The sequence below is a fragment of the Anabrus simplex genome, chromosome 1 (genome assembly GCF_040414725.1).
Source record: "Anabrus simplex isolate iqAnaSimp1 chromosome 1, ASM4041472v1, whole genome shotgun sequence".
Classification (NCBI taxonomy): Eukaryota; Metazoa; Arthropoda; class Insecta; order Orthoptera; family Tettigoniidae; genus Anabrus; species Anabrus simplex.
Genome location: NC_090265.1, coordinates 461,061,685 through 461,084,238, shown reverse-complemented (window position 1 = coordinate 461,084,238; position 22,554 = coordinate 461,061,685). Strand labels below are relative to the sequence as shown.

Here is a 22,554-nt window from a genome sequence, read left to right as displayed (position 1 = left end):
ATAATACGAATTTATTCTTATTATTATCATAATGATGTTGACTTTAAGTCCCAGTAATTACTTTTAAGGTTTTCGGGGACAGTGAGGTGCCAGGATTTAGTCCCGCAGATTTTTCACGTGCCAGTACACCCACGCACATGAGGCTGATGTATTTGAGGACCTTCAAATACCACTAGACTGATCCATGATGATAGAAACATCCAATTTGGGCTCGGGTGATCAGCACTCTATCATCTGAGCCATTCACCCTGGCATTTTAGTCCATAGTTACAGGAGTGAGATGCGGGTGTAATTTATATCCGTTATTGAAAACTTTATGAATTGGTTATTCATTGTTAGTTACATGATGATGATAATGATGTTTGGTGTTTTAAGGCACCTAACATCTAGGTCATCGGTCATCATGATCTGTGGTGGCTGGTAGAGAGAGAGAGAGAGAGAGAGAGAGAGAGAGAGAACCAAAGATCTCGACGTTGACCATTCAGTCAAGGAGCTGGACGTATGATTTAGTTTCTATAGCGCACTAAGTCTTGGAAAGGGATAGAACTAATCCATTAATTTCATCGACCTGTCTGCCTCATCTTTGGCTTGGACGATATGAAAGTGACTGAGGAATGCGCGAAGGTGATGGCAACATACTTTATGCAGTTAACTTCTGTAGTGGTTGGTGTGAAGGGTCGGGAAATTTAACCATCTTTGGTTAATTTTGCAGCCACGGGGGCTGGGTGTATTTGTCGTCTTCATCATCATTTCATCCTCATCACGAAGCGCAGGTCGCCTACGGGAGTCAACTCAGAAAAGACCTGGACCTGGCGAGCTGAACTTGTCCTCGGACACTCCCAGCACTAAAAGGCATACGCCATTTCATTTTTACATACATACATAATTCACTTTTGCAGGAAGCCGTCAAAAATGTTCGGATTACACTAAACAGCGAGTTATAATGGACGGTTCTGTGTACAGTCGGTAGATAAAAATGGATTTTATTAAAACTCTGTGAGTATGGAATTAAAAGTACGAATTCCAAATTTTTTTTGCTAATTGTTTTACGTCGCACCGACACAGATAGGTCTTACGGCGACGATGGGACAGGAAAGGGCTAGGAGTGGGAAGGAAGCGGCCGTGGCCTTAATTAAGGTACAGCACCAGCATTTGCCTGGTGTGAAAATGGGAAACCACGGAAAACCATTTTCAGGACTGCCGACAGTGGGGTTCGAACCTACTATCTCCCGAATACTGGATACTGGCCGCACTTAAGCGACTGCAGCTATCGAGCTCGGTAATTCCAAATTTAAAGGACATGTCGGCAGTGAAGAGACATACCGGATGAGCTGGCCGTGATGTTAGGGTCACGTAGCATGAGCTTTTATCCGGGAGATAGTGGGTTCGAAACCCAGCCCTGAAGATGGTTTTCCATGGTTTCCCCATTTTCATACCAGGCAAATGCTGGGGTTGTACCTTAATTAAGGCCACGGCCGCTTCCTACCCACTCCTATGCCTTTCCTATCCCATCGCTGTCATAAGACCTATCTGTGTCGGTGCGACGTAAAGCCAATTGTAAAAATTATGAGGAGATATATGAAGATGACCGTTAGAAGATGCTCAGAATAAGAATAGGTAAGCTGTATATCATTTCAAGGTAGCGGAACGGTGAAAGTAGAATGTGGGTATAATGAACAATGTATGCAATGATCAGAATAAATACCCGAACTGGACTCCGAGCAAGCTGATAGATTTAGTAGACAGATTTTAGTAATGCCCTCCAGAATTCCATCAAAGGGTGCAAAAAGTCTGGAATTAAGATATACTCCAGGAAGTTTATCAGAATAATTGCAGGTTTGAAATTCAATTACTGTTGATTTCCTCGGCGTCTGTGGAATATAAAAGTTACTCGATACGTCTGAGTTCTACCAAGACAAGTGAACCGCATATTATATTACAACACTGTGCTCACCATTTCACAGAATTCAGTAGGTTACGTCAGTCACTCGTTTCCTTTAGCCACGATTGTATTAAGGGGAAGTACCATTCCCACAGTTCCAAAGTACTGTCTCGAAATAATTATTACACCTAAAGGATTCTGTGCAGGGTTTCGGTCGATGTAGGAATATTTATTTAATGTATTCCATTATTTCTCCTTTCGACCGGACCAAGCGAATTGGCTATACGATACGAGTCCTGTAGCTGTGAAACTGCATTCGGAAGATGGTGAGTTTGGACCCCACTGTTAATAGATTTCCGTGGTTCTCTCATTTCAGCACCGGAAAATGTTAAGGCCACGGTCACTTCTGTCCCAGCCCTACACCATTCCTCTCTCAGTGGCACCGATCTACCGACGTTGTTGTGATGTTAAACAGATGTAGATAAATTATTTCAATCGCTGTCGTTTAGACGGTAAACATGTTAGCATTGATTTGAAACTCTGCTACTGTTTCAAGACTGGCATGTTGGGCTGGAACGGAGTGCATTCAGCTTCATATGACATCGAGTACCTAACTACGGACTTTGGGTCAAATACCTCATTCTATCATCCTTTCCTGTGAATGTTGGAACGGTGCCTAAAACAATGACTGTTTCTCCTCTTAAAACCATCTCCGAAGAATGATGCAGGTCTCTAGTTGAGTGGATGATTGAGGTTTTTCACCACTCCAGAGCGTGAAGTGAGGTAGAGTGGTTAGCCCAAGACCTGGTCGAATCCCTGCCAACGCATGTGGTCATTTTGAAACAGCGAGTCACGTAAAGCTATAAGGTTGCTTCCTTTTTACGAAGTATAAATATACGAGTCCGCCTCCCCGGTGTAGTGGTTAGCGTGATTAGCTGCCACCCCGGAGGTCCGGGTTCGATTCCCGGCTCTGCCACGAAATTTGAAAAGTGGTATGAGGGCTGGAACGGGGTCCACTCAGCCTCGGGAGGTCAATTGAGTAGAGGTGGGTTCGATTCCCACCTCAGCCATCCTGGAAGTGGTTTTCCGTGGTTTCCCAATTCTCCTCCAGGCGAATACCGGGATGGTACCTAACATAAGGCCACGGCCGCTTCCTTCCCTCTTCCTTGCCTATCCCTTCCAATCTTCCCATTCCTCCACAAGGCCCCTGTTCAGCATAGCAGGTGAGGCCGCCTGGGCGAGGTACTGGTCATTCTCCCCAGTTGTATCCCCGACCAAGAGTCTGAAGCTCCAGGACACTGCCCTTGAGGCGGTAGAGGTGGGATCCCTCGCTGTGTCCGAGGGAAAAGCCGAACCTGGAGGGTAAACAGATGATGATGATGATAAATATACGAATGTAAACAAATCTCGTTACCCTCTTCTGAAGCTAGAGAGTTAAATTGGCACCAGAAGAAAACAGGAAAGCAACACCGCCCAGATGTTTAGGGATCAAATCCCGAGAGTGGTGTCTCTGAATTGGTTTCTGAAATGCCTTATTTGAAGTGTCATAAGATCTGTACGAAATATTTAGTTGGACAAAATGCTAGAGACTTCACACTACATAAACAATGGTACGCTGAGATGATGATCAGCAACGATGTTCCTAATTCGTCTTGTGAATTTACAACCATTTATTCTTTATTCTCTCCTTCTTGTGTGTTTCCACAGCGGACACTTTCATTTTTGATTTCCTAAACAATGGGCATCCTCTGCTTTGTGCATATCCATACCCTGCAATTTGTCACGGTCTTAACCCGAAACATTTTCTGCCGAGCGAGTTGACCGTGTGGTAAGGGGCACCCAGCTGTGACCTTGTATTAGGGGGATAGTGGGTTCGAAGCCCACTGTCGGCAGCTCTGAAGGTGGTTTTCCGTGGTTTACCATTTTCACACCAGCCAAATGCTGGGGCTGTTCCTTAATTATGGCCATGGCCACTTCCTTCCCACTTTTAGCCCTTTCCTATCCCAACGTCGCCATAAGACCTATCTGTGTAGGTGCGACGTAAAGTCAATTGTAAAAAAAAATCTCTTTTCTGCGGCATGTCTTTATAAATCATAATGCAATCGTAAAGAATGAATCGCGTGTCACGACAAGTGGAATACTACACGCAGCCAGTCGATATGAGACAGCTTGTCGCCTACTCTGCTCATACAGCAAGTCAAGAATCACATCCGGTAAGTAACGAGCACCTTGCAGAATGACTAAACGCGAACGCTCTTTGTGACCATCGGCCGACAATCCTGAGTGGGTGATTTTATCGCCCCTTTACTACACTCACTCAAAATAATTACAACTAAACACAACAGATGGATTCAAATATGATTCAAAAGAGCAGAAAAAAATCGTACGCATTATTCCTGTTGTCATTGCGATTGCGTAGGGAAGCAGTCGTAATATTGATTGATGGTCCAATTTAAGGAGTTTAATATAAAACATTATCAATTCGAAATCGAATACGTTTCGTGTTCGGCCGTGAATAAATGTATAGTTGATGTTGATAACTATGCACCTAGCTCGATAGCTGCAGTCGTTTAAGTGCGGCCAGTATCCAGTATTCGGGAGATAGTAGGTTCGAACCCCACTATCGGCAGCCCTGAAAATGGTTTTCCGTGGTTTCCCATTTTCACACCAGGCAAATGCTGGGGCTGTACCTTAATTAAGGCCACGGCCGTTTCCTTCCCACTCCTAGGCCTTTCCTGTCCCATCGTCGCCATAAGACCTATCTGTGTCGGTGCGACGTAAAGCAACTAGCAAAAAAAGAAAAAAAAGAAAAAAGATAACTATGCAAATTCAGTAATTATAATATTATGTATTAAAAATATTTATATACTACAGTTAAAGCAAGCTGGCACTTACTTGAACATTAATCTTCAGCTCATAAGCCATGGCACAATAATTTTGAGTAGAATCGGACGCATAGGAAAGCGACTTCCATTTCAAAAATTTCACATGCATTGGTTGAGATTAGAGCCACGGCCATCTTGGCGACAAACTAGAGACAAATCCAGTACCTCGGCGACGATGGGATAGGAAAGGCCTAGGAATGGGAAGAAAGCGGCCGTGGCCTTAATTAAGGTACAGCCCCAGCATTTGCCTGGTGTGAAAATGGGAAACCACGGAAAACCATCTTCAAGGCTGCTGACAGTGGGGTTCGAACCCACTATCTCCCGATTACTGGATACTGGCCGCACTTAAGTGACTACAGCTATCAAGCTCGGTGGGACGTAAAGCAAATAACATTATTCACATTATTTTCTTGAAACGGCATAAGCCCAAAAGCCTATATCATGTCTATAAGTAAGGGTCGGGAAAGCATCAATGGTAACGTTATTATTATTATTATTATTATTATTATTATTATTATTATTATTATTATTATTATTATTATTATTATTATTATTATTATTATTATTATTATTATTATTATTATTTAGATGTTTCTTGTATGTTAGAAAACGGTATAATACAACACCCAGGTATTTAGGGTCAGTATTGTACTTCAGTTTATGTCGTCTGAATTCTATTTGGAGCATTTTCTTGGCCTTCCTGTGGTCCAATTGAAAATAATTGATCTCAGTTTTGTTTGGTTAGGTTGAAGCAGCTGTTCAGTTGAAGGAGATCTCGATCAGGGTGTTTTCAGCTGCTTTGAAATCGCTTGACTGTACTGTCAAAGCTATGTAATCAGCATAATTTATGAACTGCCTAGAGCCCGTAGCTGGTAAGCCTGCAGTATAGAGAATTTATAAAAAAAATGAACAAGAACTGAACCTTATGGTAAACGATCGTTTAGTCTGTAATATTTGCTTGCACGTTCGTTGAGATACAGTTCTATAAGTTTACTGCACAGTATGTTAATGTGAAGGATATCTTCTTCTTCTTCTTCTTCTTCTTCTTCATCTTCATCTTCTTAATCTGTTTACCCTCCAGGGTTGGCTTTTCCCTCAGACTCAGCGAGGGATCCCACCTCTATCGCGTCAAGGGCAGTGTTCTGGAGCTTCAGACTCTGGGTTGGGGGATACAACTGGGGAGGATGACCAGTGCCTCGCCCAGGCGGCCTCACCTGCTGTGCTGAACAGGGGCCTTGCGGGGGGATGGGAAGACTGGAAGAGATAGACAAGGAAGAGGGAGGGAAGCGGCCGTGGCCTTAAGTTAGGTACCATCCCGGCATTTGCCTGGAGGAGAAGTGGGAAACCACGGAAAACCGCTTCCAGGACGGCTGAGGTGGAATAGAACCCACCTCTACTCAGTTGACCTCCCGAAGCTGAGTGGACCCCGTTCAAGCCCTCGTGTCACTTTTCAAATTTCGTGGCAGAGCCGGGAATCGAACTCGGGCCTCCGGGGGTGGCAGCTAATCACACTAAGCACTACACTACAGAGGCGGATATGAAGGATATACCACTGTGTTATTTGCGAACAGAGAGTAAACACTGATTTTCAGGGATTTGTGCCTTCCTTCAATTGATGCAGATTTTAAAAGACTAGATTGCTGGTATTTTTTTGTAAAACTGGTTTATATAATGTGCCAGTGAGTTTGAGGGGCTGCCTGGCCGAGGCAGTAAAGGCGTGCTCGGTTCGCCCGGAAGGACGTGGTTTCGAATCCCCGTCAGGAAGTCGTAACATTTAAGAAACAAGATTTCCACTTCCGGAGGTGCATATGGCCGTGAGGTTCACTCATCCTACACCAAAAATGAGTACCAGGTTAATTCCTGGGGGCAAAGGCGGCCGGGCGTAGAGCTAACCACTCTACCCCATCACGTGCCGCGGTTAACGATGGTGGAAGCCTTTACCTTCCACTCCTCCAAGGGCCTTCATGGCCTGTACGGAGGTGTCTTTGTCTTTGTCTTTGCCAGTGAGTTTACAAGAAGAACTCTTAAATGCCAACTGGTCCGAATACATGGCTGAATGGTTAGCGCACTGGCCTTTAGTTCGAGGATTTCAATTTCCAGCCGAATCGGTGATTTTAACCTTAACTGGTTAATTCCACTGGCTGGGTGTGTGTGTGTTGTCCTTAACATTAAAGTTGCGTCTATTTTAATATAAGTTTCATATCATCACATTGTTTTAGGCCCTATGTATTTGGTGATAATAAAATAATGTCTCATTATAAATATAGGCTGGCTAAATGGTGAAAACCGACAGCCAACATATAAAAAATACCAGCTGACTGCGTCGAGATTCGAAACCGCAGCCCTCATCCTGGATAGTGAACGTCTCAAGCAAATACCCTTCACAAGATGTCAGAGGACCACAGACGCGTTTAAATTCACTGCCAGTGAGTTGCAGTTTGAACGCCGAAAGGCATAATCGTCTTCAATAAAAATGTCCATAGTCTTCTTAGTTAGATAAGCGATTCCAACTATCGTACTATAAGGTTCATTTTGGTACCCACTTCTGTCAAAAATTTTTATTGGAATTCAGTTACGAGATGGACAGTGGGCAATGGTATGATGATAAACGGGGTTAAAAGTCAGGTTGTGAGTTTCACAAATAAGAAAAGTCTTATAAGTTTTAATTACTGCGTTGATGGGGTGAAAGTTCCTTTTGGGAATCATTGTAAGTACCTAGGTGTTAATATAAGAAAATACCTTCATTGGGGTCACATAAATATGATTGTAAATAAAGGGTACAGATCTCTGCACATGGTTATGAGGGTATTTAGGGGATGTAGTAAGGATGTAAAGGAGAGGGCATATAAGTCTCTGGTAAGACCCCAACTAGAGTATGGTTCCAGTGTATGGGACCCTTACCAGGATTACTTGATTCAAGAACTGGAAAACATCCAAAGAAAAGCAGCTCGATTTGTTCTGGGTGATTTCCGACAAAAGAGTAGCGTTACAAAAATGTTGCAAAGTTTGGGCTGGGAAGACTTGGGAGAAAGGAGACGAGCTGCTCGACTAAGTGATATGTTCCGAGCTGTCAGTGGAGAGATGGCGTGGAATGATATCAGTAGACGAATAAGTTTGAGTGGTGTCTTTAAAAGTAGGAAAGATCACAATATGAAGATAAAGTTGGAAATAAAGAGGACAAATTGGGGCAAATATTCGTTTATAGGGAGGGGAGTTAGAGATTGGAAAATCTTACCAAGGGAGATGTTAAAATAGCAATTTCTTTGCAATTATTTAAGAAAAGGCTAGGAAAACAAAGGATAGGGAATCTGCCACCTGGGCGACAGCCCTAAATGCAGATCAGTAGTGATTGATTGACTGAACGAAGTTTAACCTCGTCAAACCAATCACGAACCTGCCTAATGCTGCTGGATAGAAGCCCAAGGCAACCGGTTACTCTGCTGCAAGTAAATTCTCGTTTAGAACAACTCTGCATTGGCCCTCTGCTGACCTACTGTATGCAACTTCATAACAGTCATGTGATAACTTTTGGGGAGTAATAGCCGTTTCCGGGAATAAAACAATGAGATTTTCAGCCAATTCTCATCACTCAAAGATGGGTTGAATGGCTCGGAGCGCAAGTTGGTGGGTTCGATCCCAGCTCACGCTGGTCGTATCTGAAGATGTTCGTGTCAGTAGAATTAGCAGTACGGGGACGAAATTCCAGCACCCCGGGATCTTTGAAAACCGTACAAGTAGTTAGTGCAACGTAGAACCAAAAACATTATTATAATCAAGGCTCAGACACGAATATGAGGTAGACTTTCTATTCCTTAAGGCATAACCTGAGAAATAGGGATATTCAATTAAGTAGGTGTTGCTTGTAATGCCGTGTGTATGTTCATGATCATGGGTGAGGAACATAATAACAGCCGTTACACCTTGCATGAGGTAATACGTAATTTTCAGTTAAAGAAATAACCCCTCTCACGATAGTAGCTAGAACTTACGGAGGCCAAGGTTTGAATAGTGGACCTCACAGATAACAAAATCTAAGTCTACTGAACAACGCCTGTAAGTCATGAGACATAAAAATGTATTCCTATATCATGTTTCTGGACGCCTGATACATTAATATCACTCACGTTTGTCTATGAATAAGCAGATATACCGAACCTGGGAGCGTGGTAGCCATGGCCAAGTAGTGGTGTTACTATGTTACCATCCTCCTGTGGGTGGGGGCGGTAGAATAACACCCACGGTACCTCTGCCTGTCGTAAGAGGTGACTAAAAGGGGCCCCAAGGGCTCTGAACTCTGGAGTGTGGTTGGCGACCACGGGGCCCTCAGCTGAGTCCTGGCATTGGTTCCACATACTTGTGCCAGACTCCTCACTTTCATATATCCTATCCGACCTCTCTCGGTCAACTCCTGTTCTATTCCGACCCCGACGCTATTAGGTTTGCGAGGGCTAGGGAGTCTTTCATTTTCACGCCCTTCGTGGCCCTTGTCTTTCTTTGGCCGATAACTTCATTTTTCGAAGTGTCGGTCCCTTCCAATTTCTCCCTCTGATTAGTGTTATATAGAGGATGGTTGCTTAGTTGTACTTCCTCTTAAAACAATAATCACCACCATCACCTTACTATCTTACCACCCCAGTGGCCGAGGCTCGAATTATCGCAAATGCAAGTCTAATGGGTCAAACAAATTGTGTCAGGATTATGGCTGCGAGTTTCTACGTAGAATATGTAGCACGCCATAAGTAAAAGCAATGCAAAGCCATCTCAGTACAGGTCATGAAGGCCCTTGGAGGGGTGAAAGGTAAAGGTTTCCACTATCCTTAACCTCGGCACTTGATGGAGTAGAGTGTTTAGCTCTACGCCCGGCCGCCTTTGCCCCCAGGAATTAACCTGGTACTCATTTTTGGTGTAGACCGAGTGAACTTCAGGGTCATGTGCACCTCCGGAAGTGAAAATATCGATTCTTAAATTTTTCGACTTCCTGACGGGGAATCGAACCCACGTCCTTCCGGATGAACCGAGCACGCCTTTATCGCTTCGACCAGGCAGCCTCTGTTGAAATTAAATACCTAGCCATTTTGGGTTTGAAATTTTATTCTTGAAATTATATTTCTTCATTATACGCAAATGTATAATTCATTCTCCTCCTTCTTAATCTGTTTTCCCTCCAGGGTTGGTTTTTCCCTCGGACTCAGCGAGGGATCCCACCTCTACCGCCTCAAGGGCAGTGTCCTGGAGCGTGAGACTCTGGGTCGGGGGATACAGCTGGGAAGAATTACCAGTACCTCGTCCAGGCGGCCTCACCTTCTGTACTAAACAGGGGCCTTATCGGGGGATGGGAAGATTGGAAGGAATAGACAAGGAAGTGGGAAGGAAGCAGCCGTGACCTTAAGTTAGGTATTTCCCGGGATTTGCCCGGAGGAGAGGTGGGAAACCACGGAAAACCACTTCTAGGATGGCTGAGAAGGGAATCGGACTCCCATTTACTCAGTTGACCTCCAGAGGCTGAGTGAACCCCGTTCCAGCTCTCGTACCACTTTTCAAATTTCGTGGCAGAGCCGGGAATTGAACCCGGGCCTCCGGGGGTGGCAGCTAATCACACTAACCACTACAATACAGAGGGGAGCCCAAAACCTACGATTTCGCGTCGGTTGCTTTTCCAACTGAGCTATGGTGGCCTTTATATTTCATTCTAAACAAATTTATGCATCTTCTGGATCATGAGTTCTTAATGATTTCCATCACTGGGACCAGTAGATGTATTCGACTGTGGCTCAAGCAGCGCGGACCTCACCTGACACCTTAACAGTGAGCCGCTCCCTATAAGCTATTTGACACTCAACATCGGTGATTTTGGACGTTTTGGTATTCTGACAGCCGGGCTGAATGGATCTGACGGTTGAGGCGCTAGCCTGCTGACCCCAATTTGACAGGTTCGATCCTGGCTCAGTCCGGTGGTATTTGAATGTGCCGCTTGTCGGTAGATTTACTGGCACGTAAAAAACTTCACGACTAAATTCCGGCACCTCGGCGTCTCCGAAAATCGTAAAAGTAGTTAGTGGGACGTAAAGCCAATAACATTATTATTATTATTATTATTATTATTATTATTATTATTATTATTATTATTATAATTATTATCTGACAAGCCGCTCTATTCTCAAGAAAGCGTTTTCGATAGTTCTGAAGCCATTTAGTGTTCATATGCCGCGATATGTTATGAAAAAAAATTCTTCGTATTTCTTCACACCACAATTTTCTCAAATGTCCAGTAATCGATTTTTTCCACATACATGTGGCAACAACTTAGAAATGTCAAACGACACTTCGCGCGCCGGAATCCAGAGCTACACAACAATTGTTAGCTTCACGGCACGGTGATTTAAAACCTCAAGATGGCAGCACTATTGCATCACCCGATGACGTCACACAGAGGTCAAGATTGTTGTTTCTAGATACACTGGTCCTTCGTATATTTATAATGAGATATTCAACACTGTCATCGCACGTGCTGTCTAGAAGTAATTTCGGCCTTAAAACACTCTTGTTTTTGTAACGCTAACTGGCCGAAGTACGGTTCCCAAACTATGGACGTATTTTACGTTAAAATAATTATCTCCACTGCTTCAAAAGATAAATCTTTTTTAGCAAAAGAATAATTTAAATATTCAATGAATTGTAGTATTTATGGTGTAAATCCCATTTAGCTACAAAAGTTTTATATGAACATTTGATTAAAAATACAGGTAGGTAATTTCATTCTTCCTTAATCCCTTTTCCGTCCAGAGTTGGTTTTTCTCCTCGCACTCAACGAGGGATCCCACCTCTAACGCCTCATGGGCGTTGTTCTGGAGCGTGAGTCTTTGGGTCGGAGGATATAACTGCGAGGAGGACCAGTACCTCGCCCAGACGGCCTCACCTGCTATGCTGAATGCTGAAGAGGGGCCTTGTGGGGGGATGGGAACGTTGGAAGGGATAGACAAGGAAGAGGGAAGAAAGCGGCCGTGGCCTTAAGATAGGTACCATCCAGGCGTTTGACTGGAGAAGTGAGAAACCACGGAAAACCATTTCGAGGACGACTGAGGTGGGAATCGAGCCCCCCTCCTCCTCAACTCAGTTGATCTCCCGAGGCTGAGTAGACCCCTTTCGAGCCCTCGTACCACTTTTCAAATTTCGTGGCAGAGCTGGAAATCGAGCCCGAGCCTCCGGGGGTGGCAGCTAATACCACTAACCACTACACCACAGAGGCGGACTATGTTTTATCTATTAAGCTAAAATGATTTTTCTTTATTATTAAAATACAATACATTGGAATTATATAGTTTTTCTTTCCAATGATTAATTTTAATACATAAATAACAGTAGAAATATCCACAACAAATTAAAAAGACAAAAAAGGGAAAATAATAACTGGTCCTACCGTTCCCAAACGTACGAAAACATGTTTGTCTCTGTTACACTTCGATACGTCCACTTTTAGAAAAAAAGGCATTTTGCCTAACTTCCGGGCTCTAATAATTACTTTAAATGGTAATGTCACTGAAATTTATGTATACAGTAGTACGTCAAAGATGCGACATTTTATTTAAGTATAATTACAGTTTCTTTCTTTCTTAATCTCTTTATCCTCCAGGGTTGCTTTTTCCCTCGGACTCAGCGAATGATCCCACCTCTACCGCCTCAAGGGCAGTGTCCTGGAGCGTGAGACATTGGGTCGGGGGATACAACTGGGGAGAATGACCAGTAGCTCGCCCAGGCGGCCTCACCTGCTATGCTGAACAGGGTCTTGGTGGGGGTGGGAAGATTGGAATGGAAGGAAGCGGCCGTGGCTTTAAGTTAGGTACCATCCCGACATTTGCCTGGATGAGAAGTGGGAAACCACGGAAAATTAGTTCTAGGATGGCTGAGGTGGGAATCGAACCCACCTCTACTCAGTTGACCTCCCGAGGCTGAGTGGACTCCGTTCCAGCCCTCGTGCCACTTTTCAAATTTCGTGGCAGAGCCGGGAATCGAACCCGGGCCTCCGGGGGTGGCAGTTAATCACACTAACCACTACACCACAGAGGCGGACATAATTACAGTTGCTGAGGTATAAAAGTAGAATTTTACTCAATTTATGCTAGGTCAGGCTCTTTGGTTGAATGGTCAGCGTACTGGCTTACGCTTCAGAAGGCCCCAGGTTCGATTCCCAGCAGTTTCGAGTATTTGATTTTTGTCTAGTTAATTTCTTTAGATCGGTGCCTGGGTGTTTGTGCTTTTCTTAATACCCATCTTCATTTGCTTATAACACGCCACACACCGGGCGAGTTGGCCGTGCGGTTAGGGGCACGCGGCTGTGAGCTTGCATCCGGGAGATAGTGGGTTCGAGTCCCACTGTCGGCAGCCCTGAATATTATTTTCCGTGATTTCCCATTTTCACACCAGGCAAATGCTGGGGCTGTACCTTAATTAAAGCCGCTTTCTTCTAACTCCTAGGCCTTTCCTAACCCATCGTCGCCATAAGACCTATCTGTTTCAGTGTGACGTAAAGCCACTAGAAAAAAAAATAGAAAGAAAAAATCACGCCACACTACAAACCAGCACTGAAACACGCAATAATGATACATCCCTTAAAGGCAACCGGTTGTAAAATGGGCTCAATCCATACAAAATGCCGACACCAGGTAATTAGGAAAAGGACGGAAATAACATACATACATACATACATTATCATTATAGACTGTAATGCCTTTCAGCGTTCAGTCTGCAAGCCTCTGAGAATTTACTAAACGTCGCCACAATCCTCGATTTGCAACTAGTGTTGTGGCCTCATTTAGTTCTATACCTCTTATCTTTAAATCGTTAGAAACTGAGTCTAACCATCGTCGTCTTGGTCTCCCTCTACTCCATAGCAGAGTCCATTATTTTCCTAGGTAACCTATCCTCCTCCATTCGCCTCACATGACCCCACCACCGAACCCGGTTTATGCGTACAGCTTCATCCATCGAGTTCATTCCTAAATTAGCCTTTATCTTCTCATTCCGCGTACCCTCCTGCCATGGACAGAAATAAGAATACATTTAATCCAGGGAATTTATTCGTAAGCTTAATAGTCACGTCAGACTTGCTTACTCTCTTTCTGTAGTGGTTTAACGTTACACTAACTCATATAGTTTTTCGGAAAAGATGAATAGGAAAGAAAATCTAGGTAGGACTGAGAGAGAAGCAGCCGTGGCCTTAGTTAAGGCACATTATTAGCATTTTTGCCTAGTGTCAAAATGGAAAACCACGGAAGACCATCTTAGAAACCACTAGCACCCGTACCAGGCAGCCAAGCCGCTGGGATTGTTTGCTTGAAGCTTCCGCTCATCCACCAGGCAACAACAACAGAAGTGATCACCCATAATATTGAAGAAATCAAATCAAACCCCGTGACGCAACAGCCCCGAAGAGTCATGGCCTACTAAGCGACCGCTTCTCAGACCGAAGGCTTGCAGATTACGAGGTGTCATGTGGCCAGCACGACGAATCCCACGGCCGTTATTCTTGGTTTTCTAGACCGGCGCATAATATTAACATTGGGACATTTGACAGTTCCACTGTTTAAATGGACCAAACCGTTTGCTCTTGTATGGAAACTTCTCGACCTTAGTTCAGACAATACTATGTACTTTAGATATGGAACTAGTTGTTACTTGAATGTGCCATAAACCCTGAAAGGGGATTGTAGCTTGTGAGATACATACGGTGATAACGGGATCCAGCTGAAACTGACATATATTTTGATCAAACTACTCCTGTCATCAATCTGTATTGTTACACTTGCTCCTTGTTGATCCCGATGGTTTTCGAGGCTAAGGAATCTTAACACATTCTCGTCTTTTTCGTCTAACACGCTCATTCTTAGAAGGACCCATTTTTCTAATCATTCTTCGGAGGGACCGGTGACCTAGGAATGTTGTCCCTTAAAACATTTTCATCACTGTCATTATTCAGTCATGGTAATACCAAATTCAACTACAGAAACAAATCATCATCATTAGTCGTGCTAATTACTGAGCGTCGTGACCTCATAACTCCATCATTTCCGTGTTGCAACCTTGACAAGATGTCTCCATCCCGAGCGGTTTTCACATTTCGTTAATATGACCTGAAGTGGTAGCCCAGTGATCTTCTCTGCCTGATCTATCCATCTAATTGCTGTTCTTCCTCGTGGTCTACTGCCTTCAATTTTGCCTTTTAAAATTACCTTTCCCAAGTTCTCTCTTAGAATGTGGCCAAGGAACTGGAGGTAACGCTCGCTCACACGGGAAGATAGGCGTTTCTTGATGCAGAGATCGTCCAGAATGGAAGCATTACTTCTTCTTTCTGTCCATGGTACACGTAGCATTCTCCGCCAACACCACATCTCAAAGGCATCAATGCGCTTTTTGTCTTTAGCATTCACGGTCCAGGTCTCACAGCCGTACAAAAAGACGGAGAACACTAGTGATTCTACCAAGCGCATCTTCGTGGTTTTTGATATTGCCCGGTTCTGCCAGATCTTAGTAAGTTTAACCATTGCAGCACGACCTAAGACAATACGTCTTTTTACCTCTTTATCAGAGCGTCCCGTGTCATTGATGACAGACCCCAAGTATACAAGTTCCTTAACTATATCCAGGTCCTTTAGGTATCTCGTAAGTTGGATTTGACCTTGCCGATCAACTACCATTAGTTTTGCCTTTTTGATATTTATCTCTAGACCATACTGAAGACTAGTGTTCTTCACCCTTGTAAGCAGGTCATGAAGTTCCTCTTCACTACAAGCGATGAGGGAAGTGTCATCTGCAAAGCGCAGGTTATTAATTTTTCTGCCACCAATCGAGATTCCACCATTCCAGCCATTGAGAGCTCTTTTGATGACACACTCTGCATAGATGTTGTAGAGTTGAGGTGATAATATACAACCTTGCCTTACTCCATTTGTCACATTGAAAATGCCTGAGAGATCACCACCCACCTTTGCGGTTGCTGCGTGGTTTTTATACAGACTTTTCAGTAAAGATATTAAATGCAGTGGAACCCCAAATTCCTTTATCACCTACCACAACTTGTCCCACATAACGCAATCAAAGGCTGTTTTGTAGTCCAGGAAGAAAATAAAGGCAGAGACATAAAACTCGCGACATTTCTCAATTATCTGTCTCATGTTCAGGATAGACTCTCGTGTTCCTTTACCTGCAACAAAGCCTGCTTGTTCTGCGGATATCTGAGGTTGCAGGAATGGTTTTAGGCGTTGATTTATTATGTAGAGCAGAACTCTGCTTGCATGGGATATTAATGCGATAGTACGATAATTGGAACAATCCCTTATAGACCCCTTTCTGTGAAGAGGGATTAGTATTGATGTACAGAAACAAATACACGGACTATAATGAATAATAATGTTACTAATTACTTTTACAGTTTTCGCCGCGATGTCGGAATTTTGCCCCCGGAAGTTCCTTTATGTGCCAGTAAATCTACCTGTAGGAGACTGGAGTATATGAGCACCTTTAAATACCACCGGAATGAATCGGTATCAAAACCGCCAACTTGGGCTTAGTAGGCCAGCGCTATACCGTCTGAGCCACTCAACCCTGTTTGATTGTACATGTTGGCTAATAAAAATATATATTCACATACATTAGGAAGTAACTAAATAACTCTCAAAATGTTAAACATAAAGTGGTGATGAAAGATAAGTTTGCATATTCTTGGTTATAACGTATTTCAAGCCTAGTTTCTCGCAAATGTAATTATAAACTTTCTCTGCAAAAGGCAAACCAGTATCTTCCAGCAAATACCGGCACCAGGTCGGCGTATCATTATTAGACCCCGGAGGCAGTGACCTACTACCGTAGGTAGAGAGTTTATTTCTTGAGTCTAAGAATACAAGTTCTATCTTCACCAAGTGGTGGTAGTGGTGATTATAGTTTTGAGAGGAAGTACAACTGGGAAACCACCCTCTGTTAACAATAATCAGAGGGGAAAATATGGAAAGGACCAGAGACTTCGAAAAATGAAGTTATTGGCCAAATAAGACTACGCCTATGAAGGAAGTGAAAATGAAGGACTCCCTAAGCCTCGCGAACCTAATGTCGTCGGGGTCGCGAAAGATCAAGAGTTGACCAGTGGATATCGGATAGGATAGATGAAAGTGAGGAGCCTGCCACACTTAAGTGGAAGTAAAACTCAGCTAATGGCCCCGTGGTCACCAACATTCTCTCCCAAGTTAAGAGACCCTGGAGCCCCTTTTATTCCCTATTACGACAGGCAGCGGATACCGTGGGAATTATTCTACTGCCCCATTTGCTTTACGTCCCACTAACTACTTTTATGGTTTTCGCAGACGCCGAGGTGCCGGAATTTAGTCCCATAGGATTTATTTTACGTGCCAGTAAATCTACCGACACGAAGCTGACGTATTTGATCACCTTCAAGTACTACCGGACTGAGCCAGGATCGAACCTGGCAAGTTGGGGTCAGAAGGCCAGCACCTCAACCGTCTGAGCCACTCAGCCCGGCCATCTACCTCTGGCTTATCCTCTACACCCATGTATACTTGAAGTCGTGAGAGGACAGCTAATCTACGTTCATGTCTCCTACTTTTCTTGACAGTTAACTCATAGTATGATAATAATAATAATAATAATAATAATAATAATAATAATAATAATAATAATAATAATAATAATAATTTCGTGTGGCTATATCTAGCCGAGTGCAGCCCTTGTAAGTCAGACCCTCCGATGAGGGTGGGCGGCATCTGCCATGTGTAGGTAACTGCGTGTTATTGTGGTGGAGGGTAGTGTTATGTGTGGTGTGTGAGTTGCAGGGATGTTGGGGACAGCACAAACACCCAGTCCCCGAGCCATTGGAATTAACTAATGAAGGTTAAAATCCCCGACCCGGCCGGGAATCGAACCCGGGACCCTCTGAACCGAAGGCCAGTACGCTGACCATTCAACCAACGAGTCGGACATAGTATGATAATGATAGCATTTAGAAAGGAGTCGAAATCACAGCCCGTAAAATAAAATACCATATTCAGTTCTCGAGTATCAAGAGAGGCAAACATACACGGCGATGAAATTAACATTGCTATCGGCAAGTACAGATAATCGTGATCCCGAAGACCCGACTTCAGCGTGACACTATTCCAGTAAGGTGCCAAGAGTCTTCTGTCTTGTCTTTGGTCTTCCCAGTCAACCCAATTTCGATTCACAGCTCGGGAATGGACAATTTAAATTATGCTATGAGAGCTGGAACACACTGCCTGGTGAAAACAAATGTGGAGAAGTGTTTTCACTTTGAGTTTGAAGGAAACCGTTGGTACCTCACAGTAGCTTCATGTTAATGCCGGTGTAATACTTAGAGGAGCATTATTTCCAGTCTTAGCTTCAACTGGTTACAAATACAAGGGACTGTTTGCTTTGGACCACACATGTTACAATGAAAATTTATCATTTTTCCGTAAAGCACAGGTAGAGTTTAATTAATTGCTGAAAAATAGCTGGACGGTTGGGAGTAATTGGCAAACGATTCGCCGTAGAAATATAGTGGTAGTTCCATGTAAGGAGTTGCATTAAACACTTCATACCGAAAGTGAGATTTTGACAATACACAGAATTTCACTCTGTAAAAATCTATTGTGTTAACACGCACAGAATTCTAATATATCAAAATATTAGGGTTTTAATACTTCTGTATCATTCGACGTGCAGACCACACATCACCTTGCAATTTTCAGGACTTCGGGCTGAGCTGCGGTCGCTTGGTAGGCCAAGGCCTATCAGGGCTATAGCATTATGGGGTTAATGCTTTTTTATCGTTTGTAATGCAAGCTAAAATATTATGTAGTATGAAATTTCGAATATAAACATACATGCTATTGATATATGCTTTACCGAGCTCGATAGCTGCAGTCGCTTAAGTGCGGCCAGTATCCAGTATTCGGGAGATAGTAGGTTCGAAACCCACTGTCGGCAGCCCTGAAAATGGTTTTCCGTGGTTTCCCATTTTCACACCAGGCAAATGCTGGGGCTGTACCTTAATTAAGGCCACGGCCGCTTCCTTCCCACACCCAGCCCCTCCCTGTCCCATCGTCGCCATAAGACCTATCTGTGTCGGCGCGACGCAAAAGAAAAAAGAACAAAAAAAGAAAAAGAAAGATATATGCTTTTGCTGGTGAGACCTGATTTTTATAGTGCAATATGTCTTCTGATATGGGCTAGATCAAATTTGTTACTTTCTCAATCCCATTCTTGGCTTTGATGATATGAAAGTGATTGAGGTGTGGGTGATGCTAGTACAGTAATGCCATTCCTTATGCTGCCGGCCCCCTGTTTGAAAATGTCGGTCATAGGGTTGCCTGGTGCGTGTATTTCCGTGGGGTTGACAGACTGATATGTAATAGCAATGGCTGGTTAGGCAAGGAAAGCAACGGGAAACTACCTCATTCCTAATTCCCATAGATGCTTCTTCACTGAAGCGTGGGTCATATGCGACAGTTACTGGCGGATCTGTTGAGGATCAAACCAACCTTCGGGCAGAATACTCAACGTACAACGATTAATATAATCTTCTACTAGTACAAACGAACTGTATGATTTCTGTTCACAACCACTAATTTTTATCACGCTAGGAGCAGCCTATGTAAAAACGGCAGGCCTGCAGCGATGTTCTGATGTCTTAATTGATCTCCCTCCAAGTCTCATTCCAATCAGTTTGGTCCAACTCAAAGACAGTGGTACACAGACAGTAATACACACAGACTCGCGGGTTATTAGACAGACCTCATATGTATTACGTGCTCGGACCTGTTGTCCAAAACAGGAAATTACAAAGCATTCGGCAAAGAAGGTAGGAGGAATGTAAACACCTACTAAATGAAAAATGCTGTCATTGTAGGCTAGAGGCTTTCGGTGTGAAGGTCTCTGCGAATGAACCATTCTCATGATTCTCTTCCCACATGTACAGTCACTAAAAAAGAGATTATTCTTTTCCTGAGCGACTATACAATATTGCTGATCTCTCGCCCTCTTTCTGTGGGTGTGTGTTTGTGTGTGTGTGAACTCGGTGCTTCCCGAAGTCGTGATAATAATTTGATTAATAAAAAAATGAAGGGTACAGTAGGGGTCAGTAAATTAAATTCACCGAGTGAGAATATCTTTTCTTCAAATCTAAAAGTATTCAGACCTTTTCACTGCCAGACTGGGACGAAATGCTACATGAATATTTTCATTTTTGTTGATTTTAATAATGATAATAACAGAAACAAGCAAAGCCATTCCCGTACAGGCCATGGAAGAGAGGGAAAGATAAACGCTTCCACTTTCCGTAACCTCAGCACTTAGCGGGACAGAGCGCCTTTGCTCCCAGGAATTAACTTGGTACTTCTTTTTGGTACAGGCTGAGTGAACCTCAGGGCCAGGTACCACTCCAGAAGTGAAAATCCCGTTTCTGAAATATTTTCGAGTTTCTTAAGGGGGAATTGAACCCACGTCCTTCTGGGTGAGCCGAGCACACATTTACTGCCTGATTTTGATAATGTCTAAGTTAGCATCACGAAATAAAATTTGATTAGTGACTTTCATTGTGTATTATAGGTAAAGCGTGAAGAAACATTACTATCTAATAAAATAAGATGCATACTGCAAATAATAATAATAATAATAATAATAATAATAATAATAATAATAATAATAATAATAATAATAATAATAATTGTTTGATTGCCTAATGGTCTGAACAGACGGCGGGCGGGATCTTATCATTCTCCTGAGAGTTTTTAACGTGCCGGCTGCCTGTCACTTTTAAATACTGCCACATTCTAAGGAATGCCGTGTGCCTGGTTTCTTGGCTGAATGCTCGGGGTACTAGCCTTCGGTTCAGAGGGCCCTCGGGTATAATAATTTATTATAAGATAAAGTATCTCTACTGAGGATCTGATGGACAAGCCACCGCACACTGTTATCCCGGTAATTTGCTCTTGTAGAGAGCCACTCTTATGCTCATTTTGACAGCTGGATGAGCCAACCAAGAGATACCTGAATGCAAGAAGGCAAACTTTCAGTTCCACTAGATAGATCATAAAGCACGTGACCTACATTTTTATATGGAATCCGAACCACAGGCAAGTGATCTTTCAAAGACGTCGTAGCATTAGCCAAGTTTCAAACCATCACCGCCTTGGTGAAACCAAATAACGTTTTTATTCAGTGAACCCGGAAGTAGGGAATAATTTTAAAGTATTTTCACTACTTGAAATCGCATAAGGGCCCTCTCAGTTGAGAAGTTGACCTTGAACTCACTCGTATTAAAACACATAACTGCAATTACTTAATTAAGTCTATTGCCAGGCTGAGCCGGTCAGACGGTAGAGCGCTGGTCTTCTGTGTTAAAGTTGGAGGGTTCGATCCCGCCTCAGTTCGGTTATATTTTAAGGGGCACAAACACGTCAGCCTCGTGTCAGTAGATTTATGGGTATATGAAAACTCTGCAAGACAAGATTCTGGCTCCTTGGCGTCTTAGAAAACCGTGAAAGTAGTTAGTGGGACGTAAAACTAATAATATTCTTATTAATTAGCTTGTTCAGTTGGAATGCATACTAAGTTAACCAATTAAAGTAAATACTTCTTTTCTCGCAGAGTACGAAGAGAAAATTATTTGAACCCTACTCTCAGCCATCCTAAAAATGTTAACTTCATCTTTTTGATTCCATAAAATAAACAACCTTGTTCCTTTACTTGACTGTACTTTGTGATCATAGCCACATGACCTCCAGTTTTACATGGAATTTGAACCACAGGTGCGTGGCTTCTCATTTCAAAATCCCTTGTGTATGATCAGAATTAGACCTGCAGTCGCCTTTGTGACAATGTCACTCGACCATTACGCCCCATCTTTCCAATTCCTTGAAGATGCCGAGAAGATACCTATTATTTATTTTCGGCCGCTTGCTCTCCACTTCTCGTTCCAATTAATACACACACTTTTTCTGATATTATAACCACACTGCTTTTCATACCAACTTCACATAGACGTAAACGGACTCCTTATATGAAACAAAACTAGAATTACAAATAACTCGCGCCCGATTTGGCGCGCATTACAACTAAGGTAGTGCGCCTCGTAAAGGTAGAATATTACACCCTTCATCGATTGCTATGTTAATTTATTTCTACATTATTCCGAATATTTGAACAAGAAGCCCCTCAAAAATCACCTGGAGGGACTAATCTGTAGACTTCCAATTTCTACCCTGGCAACTAACAAGTCATAAGATAGAATATCGGTTGACACAGTATTTATTTCCACATAATGACATCCATTCTTATATCAGTTAAGTAGCCGGGATGAAGAAGCGACTGTAGATGTCTGCTTACCTGTTTATAGAGAAGCGCGCTTTTAATCGTTGCGTAGAGTTAAAACCACTGGATGCAATGCTAGAAGTGTTTTCTTGTTTAGAAATCTGTAGTTATAGCTCCCTTGATGCTTCACATTTCGTTGTTAATGGCGTTAAAACTGATCTAACAAAACCTCGCACACTCCCGGTTTGCTACACACATGCGAACCCCACAGCCTTCAGCCAGTGACTGAAGCGTTTCGTCCGCGCGATGAGGCGTACTCGACTCGCCAACAGGCCGCTAGAGCGAGCTGATGTGTGTGTCCTTAGCTACTGTGTTAACTACTCGACCAATCACAAGTGTCAGAAGCTGAACTACGTCATAGTTGATTAGTTTCTCAGTGCATTGAAACAATCAATTTTAAACATCATTACATAA

At 43.2% G+C, this 22,554-nt stretch overlaps 1 protein-coding gene across 4 annotated transcripts in view; it reads right to left on the bottom strand.

The window, feature by feature from the left end:
- Positions 1 to 22,350, bottom strand: part of axo (axotactin) — a 608,064-nt gene extending 585,714 nt beyond the window's left edge. For all 4 annotated transcript variants that reach the window (XR_010858480.2, XM_067135240.2, XM_067135242.2 and 1 more), the window contains exon 1: positions 22,156 to 22,350. The gene's annotated coding sequence lies outside the window, so the exon portion shown is untranslated. The remainder of the gene's footprint in view (positions 1 to 22,155) is intronic.
- Between the last annotated feature and the right edge of the window lie 204 nt (positions 22,351 to 22,554).